Source organism: Pipistrellus hanaki (assembly GCF_964339955.1).
Source record: "Pipistrellus hanaki genome assembly, chromosome: 7".
Lineage (NCBI taxonomy): Eukaryota > Metazoa > Chordata > Mammalia > Chiroptera > Vespertilionidae > Pipistrellus > Pipistrellus hanaki.
The window spans coordinates 87,022,274-87,043,373 of record NC_140509.1 but is presented as its reverse complement, the minus strand read 5'-3'; positions in this window follow the sequence as shown (position 1 = coordinate 87,043,373).

The following is a 21,100-nucleotide window of genomic DNA, read 5'->3' as shown; positions in this document are numbered from 1 at the left end:
TGAATATGTTTTTATTTCAAATATAAAGTAGAACAAAGTCATATTTATATAAATGTAAATTCTAAGATTCTTACATTCCTAAATATTATTCACCATTTCATCTACTCAAGGACCAAGAAAAAGCTACCCTCTTCGGACAATCTGACAATTGTGGGATTTCTGAAATGCTATGAACTAGGAGGAGCCAGCAGAAGAGATTGTGGACCAGGAGAGAGAGAATGGATTTCTCGGGCGTCTGAAGAAATGTAAATCCAACCTGGGGAGGGGAGAACGGAACCTCCTGGGGTAGCCAGGTAACGTGATTCCAAAAAAAAAAAAAGCTACCCTCTTCGGACAATCTTCCCCAACATCCAATAAGGGGAGATGTGTCGTTACGGCCTCTCTTTGCCCTGGACCGGCTCTCCTGCCTTCCTTCCCAGAGTGCAGGCAGCTCAGGGATGACGTGAGGCGGGGTCGTGGTGGAGGTTTTCTCTGCAGAGCGGTGCCGAGGGCCCGGGCGCTACAGTCCCCTCCCGCCAGCACCCGGGCAGCCATCCTCACTGAAACTCCCGGGAAACTGAGTATGTGGAAATCTACTCAATCACCTTTTTCATTTTTAATGATGTTTTACCTCATACTTTGCTAATTGTATTCTACTTAAGACTTTATCTCCTAGATATGAGATTTCAAAAAATATATATTTTTTTATGATTTTGCTATTTGCAAATACATCAGGTCCTCAAATAATTTCATTCAATGTTGTTTCATTATAATGTTCATATGGGGAAAGAAAGGTGATTATACCCATAAAACCCAAAGTGAGGAGTGTCTTCTCTAAAATTAAGAATCTTAAAACCTGTGGTAAGAGCCATCTCGCTGTTCTGGGCACAGAGCAGCAGTGTTAGCCATGGTCTAGATGAGTTTCTGTTTTCGGTCACCAACAACGCCTCCCGGCCTAAGGAATGCTATGACATTCCGGCCAGTCACTGAGACGTGAGTTTATCTCATCGGGTCCATTTGCATTAGGAACCACGCTTCCCACATTAATTGGCACTTGGTGACTTACAAGCTTTCAGATTTTGTATAACCTCCCTTAATCTCCCCAAACCCCAGTGAGAATCCATTTTTATCCCATCCTGCGGCTGAATAAGCCAGGCTCAGCTCCTCAGTGGGAGGCCTGGACGAACTCCTCTTGAGAGTTCATCATGCTTGGATATTGTTGGGTGATCTGACAAAAGAAAAATAGTAATGTACGCACACCACAGCTTAGTGCATTTTAGACCGTAAGTTAGGGTAGGTGTGTGAAAAGGAGCAAAAGAAAGATCTTGAAGAAGGGGCAGGCCTGGATAGGCCCCGGGGGCCAGTGAGCAGGAAAGACAACAACTGAGAGGCTCAGAAGGGAGCAGCCACCACCTCCACACACACCAGACCTCAGAAGTGAACCAGGTGACAGACAAGCAGACTTGGGTCCATTCTGTATGGAATCCTTCCCTCTACATTTGACAGCTACACACCCAAGTTCCAGATGGATGGATGGATGGATGGATAGATAGATAAATAGATAGATAGATGATAGACAGGTAATAGATGAATGAAGGTGGAACAATTAGGTAACCTCAGGCTTCCGTTCAGAGCTAAGAGATTTCCTTCATTTCAACTAGAATCTCCATTGTTATCTGTCACCGTTAAGAAAAGAGAGAGATTTTCCATTCCAAAGCAGCTGCCATCCAATTAACACTTGACTCCAAGCAATAGATCATATCAGAGATGGTACTGACAACCTGTAGGACATTATCTTTCCAATGACATGTGGGATGACCTTTCACTCCAAACCTTTGGAAGAGGTTTGAGCACAGCGCTCAGAAGCCGCCACGGCGCCCGAACAGGACACACCGAGCACTCCGCACGGCAAGGAAAGGCACTGGCTGAGACACAATCACCGCTGATTAAGTGCCATCCAGCGTCCCCGAGCACACACCCGTGTTTAACACGCCTACTTAAAAGCCAATTGAACTGGATTTCCTTCCTCAAGAGTTTATTATTGCTACTGTTTTCTCCTACAGAAAAATCAAACGTTCTATAATGCATTTTGTGTAAACACTGCTCTAATACCGCCGAAAATGCTGTTAAATGTCAGAGGAATTTAAAGCCTTGTTGTTGGAAATCACGGGCTCAGATGTTACAAGTATTTAGGTCTTCAGGAACGTGAATGAGCAATGAGCGGAATCTCTCCGAAGTCCGCTCCTGCTGTCGAACCCGGTGTGATCGCTGGTTTATCCCGAGAGCCAGTCACTGTGGCTGCGACGCGCAGGGAAGACCCGGGACGCTGGTGCTCGGGTGGCGCAGAAGCATGTGTCCCCGCGGCCTCACGCACTTCAGGAGTGCGTCTTCATTTTCATTCCCGTGTGCACTGCACTCAGCGGGAAAGTGTGCAAGGCAGTTAACATGATTGGCTGCCTCAGTTTACCCCGAGAGCATGGGAGGCAAGGAAACACAGGCCGGACTTTAAGCTACAGGGGACACTTCAAAAGACATCGAAAGGAGTTCAACTCGGGTTAAACGCACACGCACACGCATGTGAACACGCAGAGACGCACGTCACACAATTACCCAACAGTCCAGAATAGAAACGTTTGGGTAGTTGTTCATGTCCATGTTGACCAATGTCACCCCAATAAAGTTTAATTTAAAAAATAAAGAATCATGAAATCACGTTCTCCGATTCTCATAACCTATTTCATCAGTTCTTAGAAACCAATTGCAATTTTTAAAAAGCCTCCAAAGAATTCTGAGAGACGCTGCCTGGCCTCAGTGTGGCCCAGTGTGAGCTCCCTGGGGTGCCGAGGGAGGGTGCGGTGCAGGCACAGGCACACTGGCTGCCACAGAGGACATTCTAGCCGCCCTCACTCCAACACTCGGCTCTTTCTGCTAAAACTTGAGGCCTAGTGCATGAAACTCAGCCCGGCCTGTACTCTCTGCAATCCAGGACCCCTCCAGGAATGTCTGACTGCTGGTTTAAGCCTGTGGGATTGGGCCTAAACCGGCAGTTGGATATCTCTCTCACAATCCGGGACATCTGGCTCCTAACCGCTCACCTGCCTGTCTGCCTGATTGCCCCTAACTGCCTCTGCCTTCCTGATTGCCCCTAACTGCCTCTGCCTTCCTGATTGCCCCTAACTGCTTTCCCCTGCCTCAAACCCTGCTACTATGGCTTTGTCCGGAAGGACGTATAGAAAATGTCCGGTCTATCTGGTCTAATTAGCATACTCCCTTTCATTAGTATAGATGAGAATGTCCCTGGCACTCCTGGGCAGTTCATGTCCTGCCTTGCACCCTCTCTCGTGCATTCTGGGTGGCAGTTTGCAGGGACAATTTAAACATCTGAACTGGCAACCCTCTGTCAGCCCCGCCCATGATCGGTGCTGCGGGAAACATGCCCACGTGTTCCCATGGCTCTTTAGGAGCCAATATTCCAAACTCTCAAACTTAATCCCAAAATGGCCGCAAAGGACTCTCAGCTCTTCCCATGGACACCGTGTGTCACCGTGAGTGTAAGACAGCGATGACCGAGTGTAAGAATGTGGGAGCACCCAGCACCCCTGGGAGGCCTGCAGCCGAGGCAGCTGCGCTGTGGTCTCTCTGCCCTCCCGGCCACACAGGGCCCCTCTGTGGGCCCAGGCCCACACCGAGCAGCTGTGTGCAGGACTCTGATCCGGGGACTCGGCAGCCGGTGGGGTGCCTGGTCACTGCTCATCCTGAACCGCAGGCAGCGTGGCCCATGGAGGGGAGTTGGGCTGGACCTCCCGCCACAAGGACACTCCAGCCCCTTCCCTTTTCTGCGCTTTCCCTCTTCCCCATGTCCCTCCCTTTTCTCGCCAAGCCCCACCCTTCTCCACCAAGTCCCTCCCATTTCCCATCAAGCCCCTCCCCTTCCCACCAAGTCACATCCCTTCTTCCCCACCAAGCCACGCCCCTTCTTCCCCATCAAGTCCCTCCCATTTTCCATCAAGCCCCAGCCCTTCCTCTCCACATCCTAGATGTGAATCACTTTCCTTCTCCCAAATGCCATTCTCCTCCTCCTCCTTTCCCATTCTTTCTCTTGGAAACCCCTCCTACTCCTGTTCCCCACATATTGAATTTCCTCTGTGTTGTCCTGAGTTACTTATTCCCCCAGCAGGGATAACAGCACTGTCTCTTCACCGGGGGCCACTGGGGGTTAACTGAGCTGATGCAGACACTGTGCTCAGAACACTGCCAGTGGAGGTGCCAGCCCTGTTTGATGTACTGCTGTGCTATTCTGCATGCGGGCGACTCTGGAATTCTTATGCCCATGGGGAAATCCCACTTGCTCTTTGAGGACACTGCTAACGACACAGGTTTCCGAGTAATCCTTCTGCATACGGAGGAGAGGGGGAGATGGAGAGAGGAGGGCGGGGAGAGTGGCCACATGTGTAATAAACCTGAGTGAAGAAGAATGTCTACCCTCCTGTGTGACTCCGGGCAGATGCTAGCCCCACCCCACCGCGGGGAGAGAACGAGGAAGCAGCAGATAAGCCAGCTGCCAAAAGGTTTCCTGTGTTTGGGGGAAATGCTGGCCTCCCTGCAGGGGGAGAGCTGGGCCTGCAGCCCCCAGCGCTGCGGTGGGGCCTGGGCTCCAGGATGGACACTCCCTGCCCCTCCTCCTCCCCACCACCCCTTCTCCCTGCAGGTGCGGATCTGGCCTCCTCCCAGGCCCAGCACAGGTGGCCTTGGTCAGGAGGGAGCACGTGACCGGCCGGCAGAGAGAAAGCACTCAGGAGGCGGTGTTACCCTTAAATACCATCAGCTTGTTTTCGTGAGACCTGGGGGGGGGGGGTAACACCGTGAAGATAAATCAAAGGCTCCAAATGAAGTCCGCCCCCCACCCCGAAACAGGGCGCTGAGGATCACCCCGAGATTGTGCTCCCGCACTGGGTCACTCTGCCTGTTGGATTCGTATTGTTTGGATTCAGATTATTTCTGGAAACCGGAGAATTGTCTCCTGGCTACACAATGCCCGGGCACTCCCCAAGGTGCCGCCATGGGAGGGCAGGAGGGGCCCCAGTGGCCCATCACACCCTGCTTGCGCCCATTCCCCCAAAATCTCAACCCCCCGCCCCTCCCCCCACACACACAGCTCAGGGATGGGGACCAGCTTTTCAAGGCCACTCAGATAACGCACGGCAGGGAACCCCAGGAGAATTCTCCTTCATTTTAAGGGGAGGCAGTCCAGAGCAGGGAGGGGGTGAGAGCTGCTAAGAGTAAGAAGGACCCTGAAATCTCTCCTCGCAGAGTCTTGCTGACAAGCCGAGAGCCGGGCTTTAAGATGCTCCTGTAACTGCCTCCCGGGGTGTCCTCCCTGATTAAGGATGCGTGAGGGTTATCGAGTTTTGAATTAGACGCACTTTAATAAAACAGTGGAATGTGCTTATCTGATTGCACCTGTATTGATTGTGTTAAAGAGGTCTCTCCTTGGATGGGGGTCAACGATTTTACATAAACTTACTCGGGACTCAGACATCACTCGTTTTCGGGTTCTTGCAGGTGATCCAATTTGTTCGATTTCATTAATCTAAGGAATTTAAGAGCGCCTCTTGTTGAGATTGTTTTTTCCACCTGTGTTAAATTTTGCTCAATCTTCCTGACTACACATTCAATCGAGGTAGCAAGAAAGGCTTGGATTAAATCACATAATTTATGTCAATTGTCTTTAAAATTTAAGAGGTCTTTCTATTTTACCAAAGTAAAATGCATAGCTAAATCTAAGGAAAACTTGCTACATAGCTAAATACAGTGGAACACACAATTCATAATTAAAATGCAAAATGCCTGTTCGATTGACATACATACGTTCAACAGTATGTTGCAAATTACTACTCATATTGTTTCTGATGGCTTCCAGAAAATCAATCTACAAGTAAACTCATGAGCAACCTTCTCCCTGGCAGTACCATGAACTCCACTTCTGCAAACAGAGACATTAGCTGAGCCGAGATCTGGAAATTTTCAGTGGCATGTGTATGAGGGTATGAACACAATCATGTAACTTAAGGGCTTCCTCAAATGTTTTCCTAAATGATAGAGATCTTCTTGAAACAGGATTTTAGGTTTCGCAAACAAAGCAACACCAACAGCTCAACATTAAACTTGGTAAATTAACTCACTTCTATTTTGTTTGCTATCCTGGGCCACGTTGAACTGGTCCGGTAGGGACAGACAGTTAATAGCGTTGGGTTTAACCAAAATGGTGGTTGTTTGGGGAGAGGACAATACAGGGACCGGAGGACAAGAGCTCTGAGGGATTGTCAGAGAAGTCGCTGTAGTGGGGACCTCGGAATCTGAGCTGGTGACCAGGGAGTGGGAGGCAGAGGAGGATGGCATTGGAAATGGGTGGAATGGGTGATTGGAGGTCTCAGTGGGGACGAATTCATATGGATGTAAAAGTACCAGAGCTGGTGCCCTGGAGAGCCAGGGGTGGGGGAGAGAGTGCTTCACTACGAGATGTTGTAGGGAGTGTGGTTATTGGCAATAATGAGGGCATGGGAGTAGATGGGGGAAGTGGAGGGAGAGTTTACATCGGAAGTGGGGGAATAAGGAGCAAGGGGGCGGGTGCTTGACAGTGCTTTTCCTGGATGTGAAAGTCATCAGGAATGATGATGGGTGTGCTGGTGGGGGAGAGATGTGAGAGCTGAACTCGGGCACTGCCCGGGAGAATGGCAACTGACTTCAAGTAGGAGGGGCACTGGAATTTTCCCAGGGCAGGTGCATCTGGGATGCAGGCGGGCTCGTCTGCGTGGTTTGCTCGTTCCAGGAAGAGCAAGGGAGACATGGCCCACCTCCAGGCCCTGAGGGATGCATCCCGGGGAGCCATCCCCTGGGGGCTTGCGGGGGAAACTGAATCTTCAGGAGGCAGTTAGGTCTGTGTCAGAGCATCTATAACAAGACCCTACATGAAGCAAACCAACACTGACAGAAAGGCAGGAAAGAGAGAGAAAGAAAAGGGGGGGAAGGAAGAGGAGAGAGAGAGAGAGAGAGAGAGAGAGAGAGAGAGAGAGAGAGAGAGAGGAGTGCAGCCTGAGAACACATAGGTAGGCTCTTCAGTGTGAGCTTTGAGGAGCATCTTCCGTTTGAGCGTGGGATCGGGACCTGTGGGGAGGCGTGAGCTCTTCCTGCCTTAGACGTGTCAGTGGATGCAGCTGGTTGCTGGTGCCCTGGACCATTCATTCCTGCCCACGTCACAGGCCTGCGAGAGTGCGCAGAGCACGTGTCTGTGACGAAGTCACTCGATCCTGGCAGTGACTCTGGAGGCATTCATTGTTGTCACCTCCCCGTACAGAGAAGAATCAGAGGTCACAGAGGGTGAGGGGCTGGCCCAGGTCCACGCGGACGGGACGCGATGGGGCTGGGACGCACACTCAGCAGACGGCTTCCTAATCCCGCACAGCATCGCCCAGTGGGGCCTCGTCACTTGTAGGAGAAGCTGAAGAACTGACATCGCCATGGGCTTCACAGGAATGTCTGGGCGACATTTAATGTGATTGTGATGTCTGCTACCCACACTCTGTAAGGACCTTCAGGTCCCGAAACCTACCATCGGGCCGGACCCAACGGCTGCCCTTCCTTAGTGGGCAGTAGCTCATGTCAGATGGATGGCAGAGCTCTCTGGAGCCGTCCATGGCAAACCCCGCCCCTGAACTGAGCCTATGTCTGCTCTCCTGTTCGAATCCTCCTTCCCGGCCAGCCTGCTGAGCTTCACGTGCGCATACGTGGACTTGCATGGCTCAGGCTTCCATCAGCGAAAGGAACCACAACTGCAGAGAGGCTGAGATGCATGATTTTGGAAATGAGAACGGAACCTCTAGGCGCCTGGATGGGAAGCATGGCGATGGATAAACAGGCAAATTAACAAATGCCTCCCCCTGCGCCTGCGCTGGGTATGGACTAAGGAAGAGCCGAGCGGAGTCACGCAGAATAATTTGCCGGTTCGGTTCGGCGTGCGGGCCTCTGAGGCCTTCCTCGGCCAGACGCGGGCCTCCGTTAACTTCGTTACCGCTGAAGAGCCGAGACAAAGGGGAGATGAATGATATTCGAAATCAGCGTTTCCCCCTCCAGGGCTAATCTACAAATCAGACATTATCAATTTTTTTATCCCGTTCCCAAATCAAATAATTTCCGACTCTATCCTGGCGGAGCCTGGAACAGCAGTCCCCGGAGGCCGGGGGCTCGCAGCTGTGGCGTGCGCTCCTTCCTCCACTTAGCCGGAGATTTATCCATCTGGCGGGAGGCAGGCTTGGCTCCGGGCCGGAGGGCGGGCAGGGCGGGGAGGCGCTGGCAGTGCCCGCAGGCCCGGGCGGCAGAGCAAACACATCAGCACTTTCTCCGGATACAATGGGGACCTGTGAGAGGCCTCTTTCACTGGCCATTTCATTTTCCGCTCTTTGAGGCATTCTTTGGGAATTTGCCCCTCCTCCCCCTCCGGCCCTGAGCCGTCTCCCAGGCCGTGACAAAGGCGCCATTCAGGGCTGTGCAGGCGGCGCTGACGGCAGGGCCCGGACGGGAAGTCACAGCGGTTCCCAGGCAGCACCGGGCGCAGAGCTGGCCGGGCAGGGGGGAGGCGGAGGGGGCCTGGCGCCCTGGGAACAGGGGCAAGGGGCTGGAGCGGGTTCCACTGAGGAGGGAAGGCTGTAATCACTAAACCACCCGGCTCTCTTCTCCGTCTCCCTCCCTTCTGGAACCTTCCTGTCAGCGTTCCTGAGTTAGCCACGTGGAATGCTGCAGACCCAGGAATGTCGGGAAGGGAGGCAGGACGAGGGGGTCACCACTCCGACCCGCTGAGCTCACTGTGACACAGGGAGCGGGTGCCTCTGGCCGGCGGAGGGCAGACTCCCGTGACCGTCCTCAGACCCCGAGCCCCGGGCTGTCCTGTGCGGGCGATGCTGTTCCAGCCCGGCCCGGGCCGCCCGCACCCCTCCTCCGAACAGAATCACCGGCAGCTGCTGAGCGTCACAAGGACCCAGACTTATCACACAACTGGCCTTATTTCCGTCCTCAGCCGATGGCCCGGTGCTCCGCGCCCCGGAACCGCGCTCTGCCCAGTGCCCGCCGTGGTTTCCAGAGCCTCCCTGCCGGCGCCCGGCGCCCGGTGTTCACGGTGCACCCCCGCGGGCGGCCACAGGCACTGAGCGGGGTGAGCACCATCTTTCCCACGGAGTGAGAGCCCGCTGTGGGAGCGCCTCTCACCGGCCGCGCTCCACAAAGGCCGTTTCTCCTGGAAGCCCCCGTTAATCACGGCCTGTGCAGAGCGGCGGCCGAGCTGGAATTCCCTGAACCCAGTCACCGCGGCAGAGAACGGGGCTTCTGCCCAGCATTACGGAGCCTAGGAAACGGCATTCCATCCCGCATCCCCATGTGCTCATTGAGAACCAGGTTCTGGGGTCACAACGTGGGGGGCTCCCTCCCTCCGTCAGCACAGCCCCCCGGAGTTTGCAGTTTTACAAATCCCTGTCCTGGGGCCGTTTCTAAGCACAGGGTCCCCACAAAGCACCGTGGACCCTCCTGGAGGCGGGAGAGCATCTGTCCTGTCCAGCTCGCTCACTGAGCGCTGAGCCTCCCGCCTGTGGGGTGGGCAGCAGTCCTGGCCCCCGGGCCCCAGCCCCGTGCACGTCCGCTGCCCCTCGGCAAGCCTCAGCACGGCGCGCAGCCTGTGGGTCGGCCCTCCCTGCCCCCGCTCTGCCTCAGCCGAGCACCAGGGCGGGAGGCCTCTGCGTGGCCAGGGCCATGGCTTCTGCGGTTGCCGACTGCCAGCCCCGAGCGGAGGTGGGGACGGAGCCAGCAGGCGCGCCGCGTCCCACCCTCGAGGCTGCCCATCGTCTGTTCTCCTTCGCTCTGCACTTCGGCTCTTGCCACAGGCTTCTGGCCGCCGGATTGCCTGGGAAACACTAGCTGCCAGAAGGAGGCGGGCATTTGCCGGTCCACTCCCTGCCCAGGCACCGCCAGATGCCGGCATATGAGTGCCCTGGGAGAGGAGCCGCCCGCCGCCTGGCTCTCACCCAGCGGCCGGGAAGCCCGTGCTCCTTGGGAAGCCCCCCTCCCGCCACCCCCGCACTGAGGGGGTTTTGCTCGGAAAGAGAGCAGGAAGGGGAACTTCCCAGCCATGACCTGTGTGCCCGCGGGAAAGGCAGCGTCACCGATAGGATCTGCGCTTTAACCGGAGCGATGGTTTTAACAGTGACTTTCTCGACAAGCATCTGACTTGGCGGCCCGCTGCGGAAATGGGCATTTTCTCCCAGGAAAAGCCTCGGCTCTTTAGAAAAGACAGAAATCTGGGAGCCTATTTCTTTGCCGACTCTGATTCAATTATAAGGCCGCACGCCCAGGACCTACCTCGGGGTGACAGCCTCCCGGAACAGAGCCGGGGCCTCTGATGGGCACCGCACCTCGCCTGCCTCTCCTCACAGACCCCATGAAGAGCCAGCCCTCCCGAGGTCACAGGTCAAAGGCGTGGTCACGTGTGGCCGTGCCTGTGCCTCTCCTCTGACAGCGAGGCTTCTCCTTTGGCTGCTGTTCTTTGTCTGACTCATCCCGTGGCAGGTGTGTCTCTCCGCACCTGTGGTTTTCATAAGGACCTTTTTCAAAGACTTTCTTATTGATTTCAGAGAGGAAGAGAGAGAGAGAGAGAGAGAGAGAGAGAGAGAGAGAGAGAGAGAGAGAGAGAGAGAGAGAGAGAGAAACATCAATGATGAGAGGGAGTCGTGGATCAGCTGCCTCCTCCATGCCTCCACTGGGGATCCAGCCTGCAACCCGGCATGTGCCCTGACCGGGAGTCATAGGTCCATAGGTCGATGCTCAACCACTGGCCACACTGGCCGGGGCACGGGGACCTTTCATCCTTAATGCTTGTCTCAGCGTTTGAGTGCAGCTGCCAAGCACACAGTGAAAGCTGAGCAGCTGCTGGTGGCAGGGGTCAGGACGCTGTGCCACCCACACCTCTGCTCAGACCGCTTCAGCACCTGGAACAGCTCCCCCCGCACCTGTGGGCCCACCTCCTGTCCTGTGAAAGGGGGCCCACCACTGTACCCCCTGGAGTGATCTCGGTTCCGCTCTTTGTCTCCCTCTGCCCTCAGCTCGTCCTGTTTGGGTGTGAGGTTTTGCTCAGAGCACACTCCACTTCCCAGCCCTTCTTCCCTTATGGCACATGTGTCAAACACAAGGCCCGCGGGCCAAATCCAGCCCACCAGGCCTTGCAATGTGGCCCGCACCGCGCTGTCATCACTGCACTCCGCTGTCAGTTTATGACATTGTCAGTTTATGACTGTTCAGTAAACCATTCGGCCCGCGATTTAGGCTGGATTTTAGATTTTGGCCCCTTCTCTGATTGAGTTCGACACCCCTACCTTATGGGTTCCGCCTCCCAACTCCTGCCCTCAGTCCCTGCCAGCACCTGTCAATCAAGGGCCAGGGCCCGCCTCACAGACGCCTTAGGAGGAAGCCGGGGTCCGGGGCATTGGCACACTGCGCTAACAGCAAGTAGAACGGGAAGAGGAGGGTGGCACCGGATGAGACCCTGCATGAGCTCCTTCCTGTGCCTCACAAGTTCTTTATAATTTCACAGCATCAGGGCCAGGCCTGTGGACACACTGTGTGCTGGGCGCTCTCCTGCACATGAAGATTTTCCCCGCTGTTGTCACTGACCTCATGTCCTCACTGTCCTCACTGTCCTCATGTTGTCTCTGACCACGGGTCTGCTGTTCAGACTCTCAGTGAGTGTGTTGCAGAGATTTGCATTTAATTTTCATTACGGTGTGCAGGGCACAGAGCAGGGCACAGAGCAGGACACAGGGGCTCCGTCAGGCCCATGGTCAAGCCCACCTCATTAGCTATCCCTACAGCGAGGCTGGCCGAGGGACCAGGGCTTCCATCTGGCCAGGCCCGGCCCCAGCCCCACCACTATCTCCAGCCCCGGCTTCCTAATGACACTCACTCCTCCACCCTCAGTCTTTATCTTCTCTCCTTGCCCACAGATAGGCGAACTTCCATGGGGAAAGGTATCTGTGGATCCTGCAACTCCTCTTTTCTCTTTTCTTTCAAGGCCAAGCTTCTTCGAAACGTGATTAAAAAACCACTCCAGCCCCCATTTCCCAGCCACCTGCTGGCTTCTCCCTCCACACGTGGCTGAAACAACTGTCTGGACAACCACCACCAGCCTGGGGTCAGCTCCTCGGGGAGTCTGAGGCTTCCTTCTCTTCTGCTTCCGGAAGCACAGGGAGGGGTCCGGCTCCTCCGCTGCCCCGGCCTCCATGTCCGGTACCAAGTTCTTAAAGTTCCCTTCCGTGATTTGTCTTGGGGTTAGCCCCGCGTGCCCTTCCCACAGGCTCTCGTGGCCCGTCACCAGGATGAGTCACAGTGTCCCCTCGTGTCTGTGCAGTCCCTCCACTTCCCCTAGAAATCCCAGCCCTGATGCCACTTTCCCGCTCATAGTTTTATAATCCTCTTCTTTGCCTTCTTGATGCCCAGTCACCCCATCTGCACAGGGCTCCCGGTCTGAAACAAACTCAGAGCATCTTTCCTTCCTCCCAACCAACCCCGGCGCTCCAGCCAGAGAACACCACAGCCCAGCCCAGGGGGGAGCCACTGCACGGGTCCCCGCTGGAGCTTCCTCTGCGGGAGGGCTGTGAGGTGCTGTGTATCCGTCCAGACTCATGGAGGGCACGAGGCGAGTGTGCCGTCCAGGAAATCTTGAAACACGTGGAAGGGCAAGCCATTCATTCACCCGACAATCTCTGCGGTAACTCCATGTATTAGAGAGCACTCCTAGAAACACACAAAGGGTACATTAGCCAGGGAAACACTGCCTCTGCAAACCTGATTGCCTACGAATGAGAAATACTGAATTGTTGAAAGGGTCAAGAAAAATGAGCACAAACTCATAATATGGATTTCTAATGGAGGGAAGGTAAGATGCACATCTGTGCTGCCAGCCATGACCCATTCATTGTCCCCTGAGCCCCGAGTCCCCACAGAATGGAGAGCTCAGGGCAGGTAGGTCACCACGCCGTTACACGTCATCTCAAAGGTTGGCCCCTAACCATGGGTGCTCATGCTGTGCCTTGGCCGGATCACAACTCCAGTTCAGGACCTCCTCTGCCTCTTATTCTTAAGTCTCCATAAGCCCTGTTACCGCAGCCCTCCAAACATTTCCCAATACGTAACTGTAATTGGCTCTCAAAAATGTGAGAATGTGTTATCTTAGTCAACCATACATGCTACATTTAAAAGAATGTTAGTACCACTTTCTAGGCGGCACAGTGGGATGCATGGATTATTGATCTGACCAATTACAGTAGTGTGTGTGTGTGTGTGTGTGTGTGTGTGTGTGTGTGGTGTGGTGTGTGTGTGTGTGTGTGTGTGTACGTGAACCATAGTTCATTCTCTTAGAACTGATCCATTTAGAGCTGTGTGTTAACAGTTCAATTCAAGCACATATAGAAGCATGTAAAATCATGCTTAAAACTTCCAAAAACAAGCAACAGAAGTCTTTGTTAATGACTTTTAATATTAAGGCTACACAACGATGAGTAATATTAAATCTGGAAATATTACTTCTCCTAAAACAGAGCCTAATTCTTTCATAGGAACAGGTCTTCTCTTATTTTCCTACAATATGCCATTTTCAAGGGTTTGTTTGTTTGTTTGTTTTCCAATCTCAACAGGGCGTGTATGAAATGCTTACTTCTTTACAGACATGAAACTTATGAACCACGAGGAGATGGGGGAATCTGCAGAGACCCTCGTCCATGTTCCATGGCAGTTTGTAAATACTCCGCTCACACACTCACAGGGAAGGCACCGTGAGACCTCCTGTCCTTCCCCTCCACGGGCAGCGCTGCTCGGTGGCAATTAGTAAATGGCAAGTTTAAGAGACTCTACAAGGTTTGGATGAAGGATAATCTATTGTCTCTGTTCGGCCACCGTGGACCTTCTGAGTATGAGTGAGTCCACCTGGGTTCTCGCCCCCACAGACTCCACAGAAGAGAAAATCACAGGCATGGGGGTGAGATGGCGACCCCCCCCACCCCCGAGGGCTCCGGGCAGCCAACCGTTCCCCTCAGAGAAGGCTCTTTCCAGGCGTGATGCCCGGTGCTGCGGGTCCTTGGAGGCAGGGAAATCTCTCCGACACGCTTAGGCCTCCATGAGGCAGTGGCCCTGGACCCCCAGGGCAAGGACAGAGCCCGGACTCGGGGACGTGGCTCCCGGCCGGCCAGGGGCTCCATGGGAGCAGCTGTCGGCGCATCCTGCTGAACTCAGCGCAGGGACCCCAGAGCTGTGAGGAGTCAAATGTCTGAGCTCTACAACTTCTGTTTGCTGTTGCTTTTATTTTTTCACTTTGAAAAATATGTAAAAGCTTGAACCTCACAGGAGAGCTATTCAAAAGACCGAAGTGCTTGAAAGATATAGTTAAAGTGGAATGGGATCTGGCTTCCCTCGGCTGTACCTACAAGTCGGCTCTCCTTGCATTCTCGGTGGTCCCCTCCCACCTCCGCCTCCACTTTGAAGAGCTGAGAGCTTTGTCTTCTACGATTGATCAAGGACCAAGCGTAGAAGACGGCCCCCCCGCAGAGCCACCTGCTGAGCAGGCGGTCCCCCAGGCATCTGCCCACAGCCAAGGCGACCTGCACCTCCGGGCAAATTCATGGCCCAGATGCCCACCCGCCGCTGTTCTGGACCCGTGTCCATGCGATGAGGGTCTAAGTCTTGGCCGTCATCAGCACGGCTTCTGGTTATCTCAACACAAAACAATTTTCCTTCCTGTCAAATCCGGGGGCCACATTCTTTTGATAAATCCACATCCTCCTTCTGGAAGTTTCATTGCTTCCCACCTCGTCATCCCCTTCCTTTGCTCTTTGTTTGTGCTCAATACAAAATACCCTGAAAGGCACTTGCAGAGCATTGGCCCTGGTGTGGGGTGTCTGACCACCTGCGTGAGAAGATAAAACCCCAGTGTCCCAGCGCCCAGGGTCCATCTTTAACTGACATGTGAGACCAAGGCGGGAGGGGCCATCCTCAGGCCCGAGGGAAGCGGTGGCTTTCTGGTCCTGGCCCCGGGTACGTGACTGCCTCTGTGCTTTCCTGAGATTCTGCTCCGACCGGCTCAGCAGACATGCACGCTCATGTAGCTCCGGGGTCAGCAAATGACAAGGGAAACATTTAACAATACAAATGCAGACCCATCACTCCTCAGCGCCTGTCCTGCCCCTCCCCGCCTCCCAGCGCGGGCAGCAGCACAGCTCCTGCCTTCTCTGTGTGCAAAGCTCGCCGGCGGGATGGTGGAACCGTGGTTGAGCGATGGCACACGAATCCTCGCACGGAGGGAGCTGGCGTTTGGGAGCTGTCCGGGCAGTGCCCGTGTCTGGCTGGTGGCTGATAAAGGCTGTGGCTTTAAGCCGTGACTTATTAGCATGCCCCCCCCACCACCACCTCCCGCGCACCCACGGGTGATCGTATCTGTTAATTGAATTCTGCACCAGCCACTGCGCCCAGCGCGCTCAGTTATAATGTCCAGGACTGTCCCTTCACTTCCTCATCACAAATACAAGGGATGCAAATAGGAAGCCATGTATGTATGCATTCCCCAGAGCGTGTGTGAGGACACCTGGGCCATTCCCTGTGCCTGTTTACATACATGGGGGGTGTCTCCTCTTTTTAAAGAGACTCACGGAAAGCCGCAGCTATTGCAGGAGGCGCCGTGGAATCAGCCTAACGTTTCTGTCTGGACACACACAGGCCCCACCGCTGGGCAGGCTCTGCTCGGAGTTGCTGGCGTCTAGAAGAGAGAAGCAGGCATTTCTATCTGCCGCACAGTCATCAGGCTGACGGGGGCGGCTGGCCTGTGAGCGGTTATACAGCTGCTCACCTGCCCGCCTGGCGCTTCCCGGCGGCAAGAGCGGGCTGTGGCCCGGAACCCTCCTCGGCTCTCCGGCTGTCTGCATCCGTGTGACCCCCCACCCCGCGAGGACAAACCCTGAGTCCCCATCAGGATGGCGCTGCCAGCTGTGCGGAGCAGGGGCGGGGCTGGGTAGCCTTCAAGTCCAGGATTTGAGCTACCCCGGTCACCCTGACCTCCGCTTCCTCTCATCGAAAGGAATCACTGGCTCCAATTTTCTGAGATGCGGCCAGTTTCCTAAGGCAGGGCAGGGACTGTAAGCCCCCCGGAGCGAAGCAGCATTTCTGGGAGGCGTTGGTCGGTCTTTGGCAAGAGCATGAGGCGCCGACCTCACTAATCGGGAAAAAGCATCCTGACATCGCCGACGGCGCAGGGACCCCAGCGAACCCGCAGTGTGTGTTTCAGGAGCAGAAAAGGGGGCGCTTCGGGTTTTCCAGGGACGCGTGGCTGAATCTTGGCGATTCTAACCGCTACCTTTGCAGGGAGCCCCAGTGATGAGCCGAGGCCCCTCGATCTGGGGAAAGCGTCTTCGGTGGCGTCCCAGGCAGTGCGGCGCGGCCGGCGTGCTCCTCGGCCAGGCGCGGCCTGAGCAGGGCGTTCCAGGGACTCCTGGTGCCTTGGCATCTGGGTTAACGCAGTGTCCTCCCTCTGGACCCGGGGGAGAGATACATGAAAAACCGCCAACCAGGGGAGGGGACGCCGTTCTCTGAGGACTCCGATTGGGTCTGGAGGCAGCTTCCACGTGTGTGGGAACTGTGGCCACTCCAACCACGCAGCCAGCACCGAGCCACGCACACCACGTGGAAAGCCCATCCGCTCACAACAGCCAACCCTCCCGCTGTCCCGGCACCCGCCCCACGGACAGCGGGACCCTCCAGAGCAGAGGAGGAGCGAGGCCGAGGCTCACAGCCCAGCGAGCGGCACCGGGACCTTCCGGTGCAGGCGGACCTGCCGATCACGTTTATCCACAATGCGAGCATTCTATCTGCACTCCCAGCAGGCAGATAGATGATTTAGCTTTTACGGTCTCTGTGTTCTCTCCAGAGCATGGACTACAGCCGTCAGCACTAAGGTACCCCCTCTCAGTCCAGTGACAGAGTGGACATTCCCATGAAAATAAGCGTCCAGGCACTTCCTAGGTATTCACAGAATGAGCTGTTTGCTGTGAATGCAAGGAGTCTGACACATGTAAACAGCTGCCCTGATCACATGTGTGAAAACCCACAGCAAACATGTCCAGTCACTTGTAGCACAAGACTCACAATTAGCCAAAGCATGTCTGTAAGCATCGGGCATATTTTTTAAAGGAATTAGAAATCAGCACATCAGTTAAAATGTAGCCGGCAGCATTGAAAAGTTATTAAGGATCAATTATTACCCTCCCCCCAATTATGTGGTGTATAACACCCAGAGGAACCCATGTTATAAACCAAGATCACATCTATTGAACCTAAGCCCATAGGAAGTGGTGTCTCACTTTTTCAGTAAATTGTGACCACGCAAAAATGCTTAATTTTGTTCAGAAACATTCAAAAAATATATATTTCAATTCCCAGGAGCTGAACTGTTTTAACCAACCAATCGAAACACGCCCTCAACATATTCATCAGGACAAGTGTGCAGAGCCCCCGTGGAACCAGCTCATCCCACTTCTATGTCTGCCAGCTCCTCATGCCCTTTCCTTTGTTCTGGTTTTTGTTTTTCCAGTGAAACTGGGAGGACAATGAGGCACAGTGAGAGGTCGCGCTTGGGAAGCGGATGGAGAAACAGAACGAAAGGCATGTCGCTTCCCTCCCTGCTCGGTCCCGCCCGGGAAAAGCACTCCGGACACAAAGGGCTGCGATCAGGGAGCCCGGCGCTCATGGGCGACCCTGTCACTGCTGGCGATGGCGGGGATGCCAAACATGTCTGGACAGACAAGTACACGTGTAATCTACCGGGAGGCTGCGGGCTGCCTCTCTCTCATTCCAGACGACCCGAGATAACCCCACCGCCGCACAGAGCGTGGCCCGGTGGTGGTCTCCGTCTCCATCCCTAGCCCAACACGTCAAAAGCCAAAAAGCAAATCTAAGTGACAACTGGCCTTGAAAGGTTTCGTTACTTCCCATCGCTCACCTTGTTCAGGGTCCACGTAGGTTGAAAACTAATTACTGGAAATAACTCACAGGCCGTGGGAGCGCCTCCGGGTGAGCAGGACGCAGTGGCATCATCTGCTCTGAGCTCCAAGCATTTCCTGTGGTGCCGATGCCGGCCCGGCCATGGGTGAAGCTGACGGGGGCGGTGAAGGCTGGGGAAGACGGACAAGAGGAGAGAGCTGGGGCCGGGTGGGACACTGCTCTCTGATGGAGAGACAGCGCCACGGCCTGCAAGCCGAGTCTTCGTTCCACAGCAGATCCCACGGGCAAAGCAAGGGCGAGCTCACAACGTTCTCGCGGGTTTTGAATCTACTGAAGTACAGGCACCTGATCCAGCCTTGGTTTACCTGCTGCTCCTCCCGCAGCCCACACCACTTAGCCACATGGGCCCACAGGTTCGTACCATAAGGTTAAGCTTACACCATAGCCTTTGGCTGTGATTGTGCCGGGACTTGCATGTGGCTTTGCCACAGGAGGATTCTGCCCTCTCATCAGTCCCAGGCTTGAACCTCCCAAACGCTGTAGCTGCTCTCCACACCATGTGAGGGAGGAAGTCCATAAAGGGAGAGACTGAAAACACAGCTACCTGGGCAAGGTCAGAGGAGCTGGCCAAGCAGGACCGTAGTGTTTTCCTCTTCGAAAATAGAGAGGAAGTAGCCCGAGCCGGTCTGGCTCAGTGGATAGTGTTGGCCTATGTACTAAAGGGTCCTGGGTTCAAGTCCAGTCCAGGGCCAGGGCACGTACCTCAGTTGCCTGGGCCCTGGTCAGGGCAAGTGCAGAAGGCAACCAATTGATGTGTCTCACATCAATGTTTCTCTCTCTGTCTCTCCCCTTCCCACTCTCTTTAAAAATCAATGGAAAAATATCCTAAGGTGAGAATTAAAAAATAAAATAAAATAGAGGAAGTAAAATCCCAATATTTTCAAACCAGAAATACACACACACATACACACACACACATTTGTATTTGAATGTGTGACTAGGTGTATGTGTACAGGTATATATCAGGGTGTTCATGTTCAGTATGTATTCAGAATCTGTGCGTGTTCAGGTGCCTGTAGTTATGTATCTGTGTGTAGTGAGTCTGGGTGGGGGGTCTCCTCGGTGTCCGCAGCTCCGGGCTCTCTGGGCCTGCACAAGCCCCGCCCACTCTGTAGCAGAAGCGGGTTTCTCCCCAGAATCCCGTGGCCGGGCTTACGGGCGGGGGTGGGGTGGGGTGGGGTGGGGGGGGATAACACACTTTAGGGTCCAGGGTCCACCCTCTGGATGGACTTCAGCCCCATCAGTTCACTGTCTGAGGGGTGAGGCTGACCTTTTTAACCACACCATGTGTTCTGTTCTGTAGTTAAAATAACAAGGGCCCATCGTTTTCCTGGTTAAAATTTTCAAGTAAAATTTCAACTAGCAAAGACAAAATAGGGTTTCACAAAGCGCCTCACAGCCTTTCTGAATGGTTTTCAGGAAAGGTTATGAGAACCAGCAGGAAAGGGGCTGGCAGGCCTGTCCTGCAGGGGCACGTCCGGCCCGCAGGCCTCGGGGAGCCCGGTCCCAAGGCTCGTCCCGCCCCGCGGCCGAGGCAGGCTCTGTCCCAGCTGCGCCCAGGGAGCTCTGCCGCCGGGGAGCAGGTGTCCGTCCGGACCTGGAACCGCTGGGCGGGCCTTCCGTGTTCCCTGAGCTTCTTCCCACAGGAACGGCGCCTCATCCCCTGCAGAGCGGCTCTTTACCGCTGGTGGTGCCGGCAATTACATGTAAAAGTTAAATTGATGTCAACATCCGCTACTACACTGGCATCAAATCATTAAGAAATTTCCATCATGTAAATTAATTATCAGCATTGTATTGGCACAAATACATAATGACATTATTCATGCAAATAATTAAAAAGATGCCTCCTGAAAAGAAATTATCCTAATGGAATAAAATGTCATTGTGGCTTCTTGGCAATCCACCGGGCGTGGTTTTAGGCACGAGAGCTTCCGGATTCCCACCCAAAGGGGGCCCGAGGCGAGGGATGTGGTTGCTGTTATTAACGCCGACAATGGGGACCTGGAACCAGACCGCGGTGGGCAGGGTGGTGGCGCCCAGGCGGCCTGGGTGCCAGGATCACCGCCCCAATTACTGCCGGGAAGAAGATCGGCTGGTCCCGTGGTCGGCAAACCGCGGCTCGCGGGCCACATGAGGCTCTTTGGCCCCTTGAGGGTGGCTCTTCCACAAAACACCTCGGCCTGGGGGAGTCTATGTTGAAGAAGTGGCATTAGAAGAAGTTTAAGTTTAAAACATGTGGCTCTCCAAAGAAATTTCAATCGATGTGCTGTTGGTATTTGGCTCTGTTGACGGATGAGTTTGCCGACCAAGGGGCTAGGGTACTGTTGCTAATCTCACGTCTCCAAGGACCTCCCATGAGGAGGGTGCATCATTAAAACACCGGGCTGTTCTAGAACCCTGCAGACGGGATGTGATTGACCTGTTTTCACAGGTTAACGCCCACCGCCCGCAGGAAGGTGATCACTGCCCGTCGGTGTGCACAGGTCTTCATGCGATGTCAGACGGCGCATTCTTCTCACAGGCGGACGTGGTGGGAATTATTAGCGTGTTTGCAGCTCCAGCTCTGTTAACAGCCACTCAAGTGAGTTCTTCAAGGAGCCTTTGCCAGGATTACGGAAACTCCACCAAACAAAGCCTCTGAGAGGAGAGAGCACCAAAGCCCTGCTGTCTCGGCCTCCGTAGACCCTTCAGCATAATCACCTGCGCTTTAAAGTGACTTTAGCACGGTCCTCCCTGGTAAGGGTAAGCCTGTTGCTATTGACGACACATCAGACACGCACCGGCTCCCCACTCGTGTCCCCGCCCTCCATTGCTGCCGTGAGGATTTCCCTCCATGGGGCATTGCGCTGCCTCGTCCCCTTGGTCTGGTCTCTCTCAGAAACTTAATCTTTCTCAGATCACGAAACAAGCCAAGAACACGGGGACCCGCTAGCCACATCTCTGGATCACGGGCAGTGTATCTGGGAAATTCCGCTAATTCCAT